General features: G+C 40.9%; 1 pseudogene; it reads right to left on the reverse strand.

Annotated features, from left to right (window-relative positions):
• Positions 1 to 312: 312 nt before the first annotated feature.
• On the reverse strand, positions 313 to 3,402 carry LOC115915762 (annotated as a pseudogene).
• Positions 3,403 to 5,123: the final 1,721 nt, after the last annotated feature.

Genomic DNA, 5,123 nt, shown 5'->3' on the forward strand with positions numbered 1-5,123 from the left:
AGAAAATGAGAAGGAAAACTGCCTGGTTCTTGAGCATTGCTGTTTTTCAGTGTTTATCAATACAGTAAGTATTTTGCCTTTTTTTTTCCTCTGGGAAACCATTTTGGTTTGTAACTGTAGCATGGTTTTGGTGGATAGTCCCTGGGATCAAAGCCCATCTGTCTAGTAAATTGGAAGGTCCTAGCTTAATTAAAGAACCTGAGTTGCATTTAGGGGATGCAGGGTAATGGCCTGAGGACTTTAGCAGAAACTAGAGGGTTTAACTCTTGTTTAAGGCTTTGAAGGCCTTCGGTTTAGGTAATCTTAAATTTCTTAGACAACGGTAAGGATTATAGGGGAGATAGGAAGGAGGATGACAGACATGGTGGTTAAGATAGCAATTGTAATGCTGGTTGGTTCGCTAGTACATCACTGTTTTATGTGGTTTGTGGTGTGCAGGGGGAGTGTAATTGTTGTGCAGTATGCGAGACAAAGGTAGAAGAATAGGCTTAGCAGGGAGAGGAGGGAGATAAGTGTGGCTGCTGGGGCTATCGTCTTGCTTAGTCAGTTCTTGAATGATAAGTCATTTGGGCAGGAATCCTGTCAGGGGAGGGAGTCCTGAAAGGGAGAGCAGGGTTAGGAGCAGCATTGCATTTAAGGACAGAATTTTGGTTCATGAAGTTATTAGGGTAGATATCTTTAAGACTTTAACTGTGTTTAGGGTGAGAAAAACAGTTGCAGTTATTACAGAGTACAGGTAGAGGTTGAGGAGGGTGAGTTCAGGGTTGTAGATGATGATTGCTATTCAGCCTAGGTGAGAGATGGAAGAAAAGGCTAAAATTTTGCGGATTTGTGTTTGGTGGAGACCCATTCATCCTCTCAGGGCTGCTGAGAGGATAGCTAGGATAGTTAAGAGTGCAGGTTTTAGTGAGGGTGAGGTGATGTGGAGTAGCATGATTGGGGGGAGTTTTATGACGGTGGATAGGAGGAGGCCGGTGGTGAGAGGAGAACCTAGGAGTACTTCTGGGAATCAGAACTGGAATGGTACTAGTCCTAGTTTTATTGCGATTGCTGAAGTGAGGAATCTCTGTAAGAAACTAGTAAAATCAGTGGACGGCTCTGACAAAACCTTGACTCACTCTACTTCTGCTTGATGCTGCAAATTAGCTTGCAAACTCCCGGGAGGCACTGCAGTCCGCGATGGAGGCTTACTCCCCACTATGGACCTCAATCTTCATTCTACAAAAGACTGCTGACTAATTGGTGATTGGGCATGAATATCAAATAGCCCACTCTTTTTGGTGTTAATTTATAAACAATAGCTATTAAAGAGAAACACAAACTCAGTTTCTGAGAGGTTTTTGAAATGATACCAAAATTGGCCAGACAGAAAGTTTCTAACACTTCTGAGTATTAGAAAGAAAGCATACTTTATTGCAACACACTGGTCACTGAGAGGATCCTTCCTCTAGTCAAGTGCCCCAAGCATCGGGTAAGCAGATCTTTTATCATAAACAGTGATTACATACTCATCAGCTATCCCTGGTTACCTGATGTACATGCATTACTGTATTTTATGTGGTTGTACTCACTAGAAGTCCTTATGGGGTTCTTTGGCATCTGTCTTTAATGTCCAGTGTCCTTTATAGGTGGCTGTTCCTCAACCTCTGCTTGTGAGTAAGTGCAAAATCATTCTTTCCCATAACTTCTGCTTTGTCAGTTTTGCAGAGCTGAGCTGGCATCCTGCTTGTGTTTGTGTGAATTTGCACAACTCCTGTTTGCCTAAGTTACATCCTTTATCTATTTTTCCAAGACTGTGCTGTTCTGTTTGACTGTCCTTACAAGAGTAAAATGCTGTTCTGTTCCACTGTTCCTATCAAGTCTCCCTTTTCTTGAGATCATGTTCCTTATGGAAGCTATTAATATCTGTATTTCATTTTTAAGAATAAGGCACTACAACAGCTATAACAATGAATTATGATGCAAGATAAAACATAAGCAATTATTAATGGAGATTATTATAAACAAATGTTTTAACCAAGTCCAGCTGGGTCGCCGTGAAGTAAGTTTGGTCCTCCTGATCTGCCTTCAAAAGCTCACACAGTGACTTTACTTTCAACCCATAACTGCTGATCCACAGGTGACACCATCAGACCATCTCAAGAAATGCACACAACTCTCCTACCATTTGTGGCTGTGGAAGTTGGCCAATTGCTTCTTTTGTTCCTGTCCCAGCCTCCTTTGTCCTTGGAGGATTTTGAATCCCAAGTAGATTAATGTGGTCTGGACTATTTGTGCTTTGTCTTTGAATACTCTGGATCCACTTAGTCACAGAAAATTCAACAATGCCACACTCTGATCCCAGCACTGCTGTTTTGTTTCAGTGGCTATCAGAATGTCATCTACATACTGTAACAAAACTCCAGGAGGGTTCTGATTTTTCCATTCCTCCAGTTCTTTTGCTAATTGATTTCCGAACATAGTGGGGCTATTTTTAAATACCACTCCTGCGGTAGTACTGTGCAAGTTGGATCCTTCTTCCTGTGTTTGAATTTTCCCATTCAAAAGCAAAAAGCTCTTGACTTTCAGTATTCAAAGGGACACAAAGGAAGGCTTATTTCAAATCTAATGCTGTAAACTATTTTTATTTTTCACTCAAGCTTGTTAGCAAGGTATAAGAACTTGGTATTGCCATGTGTATGTCTTCTACTATCTGATTTACACCCTGTGCCAAGTGGTAATCCTCTCTGTTTGCCTTCTTAACTGGAAAATAGGGGTATTAATTTTGAATTCACAGTTCTTCAATAGCCCATATTTTTCCACAAGAGAAAATAACCCGTTATGACTTTCTATTTTCAAAAGAGATTGCTTTTGCCTTACTAGTCCCACTTCAGGTTTCAACTTCATTCTTCCAGGCTCTGCTCTTCTGGATTGCCCAGTCACGTCTCCAACCCAGACTATGGGAATCACTGCATCCTCACGTGATACTGGCAGATAGATCATATCCAATTTTGGTGGCTAGTACAAAAATAGAGGCTTCCACATAATGAGGTTGAGAAATAATAACCTGTATTTTGCCATTTTAAAATTTGATTTCAGCATTTGGTTTTTCCAATAAATCTCTCCCAAGAAGATGCTTTGGTGAATTGAGTAGATACCAAAAGGGTGAGTTTGTTTTCCTAACTCAAAATCAATGGGCTTGAAAAACAGCAGAGATTTGCAATTCCCTTTTGCACCAATGATTGTCATAGAATCATTACTCAACTTTCCTTTTATTGTATTGAGCACAGAGTAACTAGCTCCTGCATCCACTAAAAATTCTACCTCCTCATTTACCTCCTCATTTCCCAGCTTAGCTGTAAGCAGAGCTTCTGCTAGGGAAAAATCCTGTGGTCTGCCACAGTCATCATGGGTGATGGCCATAAGAGGGGGGCTTTTATACTCCAACTGTGAACAATCCTTTTTCCAATGCCCATCTTTATTACAGTATGCACATTTGATCAATACCTAGTCTCCCAAGTGCAAGATTCAAGGCGCTCCCTTCCTTTCCCTGGGGGCACCATTCCTTTGGAAATCCTTCTATAATTGCAACCTTCTGGGTCTTTTGGAGGGTTTTTTGAGTATTGGAAGGTGATGCCAGCCACTGACTTCCAATCATAACAGTCTGTTATTGAAAATGACACTTTTGGCATCTACCATCCAAGGGAGTCAGCTACTGTCATATTTCTGAGTTTAGTTCTAGTTCTCCCTGCAACAAGACTAAAAACCTCTGCTCTTGGATACATCTTCCCTATCTCCTCTATCTTCTCATCTATATGTGCTAAATCTGACTCTGTGCACCAGCTCCCTTGTGATATCAGTCTTGGCAGCCTGGCTATCTGCTCTCCTCTCTAAGCTGTGACTAGGACTGACCATAAGATCTAAATCATCCTCCTTACTCGGGAGATGTTTACAACAAATTTGTTATATGCTGCACATAGAACAACAACATTTTAACAATTTTCCTTGATTCTCCTTTTCAAGACCCAGCGCAAAAGAGTCTGAGAGAGTTGGATTCAAGACACAATATTTCTGCCATTCCGTCTGATCCACAAAGTGAAGAATATATCAGCATACATAACCTCATCCCATTTCTGTTCCCATCTTAAAAACAATATTAACTGTAACAATGTTCAAGGCTCCATTTTGTGGCCACTTTTTTCCCAGAGCGTAGTTTGTACAATGGCCACCATTGATTACAATACTAAACTGAATTCTCCCTGGTAGATGTTTCCCCAGGGGACCAACATTTCTCCAATGTCAAAAATGCAATCAAGAGTGTCAAAATGCCCCCTTTAGATTTTCCACTACCCATTTTTGGCTAGTAGACCCAAAATGTTACAGTCCAGGAACAAATACAAATACAAAACAATTATCAATTGAAAAAAAAAGTCAGGTACCAAATTTCAGAATACCAAATAACCCCCACATGGTGCTGGAAGACCGACACATCTTATATGGGCAGGATTCCCAAAAGAATGCCTTATTATTGAATGGGATCTTATCCATGTCCCAGACTGATTGGAGGTTCTTCTCCTGGTGCCAGCATGAAGACGCAGAGACCCTTTGGATCCACAGAAGATCAGGGGAAGTGTCTCATCTGAAGTCACCAAAAAATACCAAAGTCAGCTAGTCTCTCATTTTTTTTCATGAAAAATGGAGGCTGAAAAATTAAATCCATCTAACAATCTCGAGACTTATACAGAGTTTCTAGAAAATTAGAGAATGAAGAACAAAATCCAAGAACTTACCCTATATCTTAAATACTCAATATTTAACAAAACATGATTTAGGATATAGAGACAGTGGGGCCATGTAGAGTCAAAAAGTCTTACTAAAGACACCACTGATCTGCTGTTTCTGTTACAAGGTCTGAGGGCAGGTATTTTGGGTGGCCAAATGTATCAGTAATGAGTACCCCAATAAAATCCCAAGAAATGGGAGCATCCAGAGGACAGCATAGGTGCAGTACAAACAGCAGCAGCCCTAAGTGACAATGAAACCTGTAAGCATGCTGATGGGGAAAGGGTTGGGGTCACATAGCCCTCTTCTCTCTTTCAGTTGTGTACAGTTGGTGCGCTAGCAACAACCCTGGCACATTTCTG

Source organism: Camarhynchus parvulus, chromosome Z, assembly GCF_901933205.1.
Source record: "Camarhynchus parvulus chromosome Z, STF_HiC, whole genome shotgun sequence".
NCBI lineage: Eukaryota > Metazoa > Chordata > Aves > Passeriformes > Thraupidae > Camarhynchus > Camarhynchus parvulus.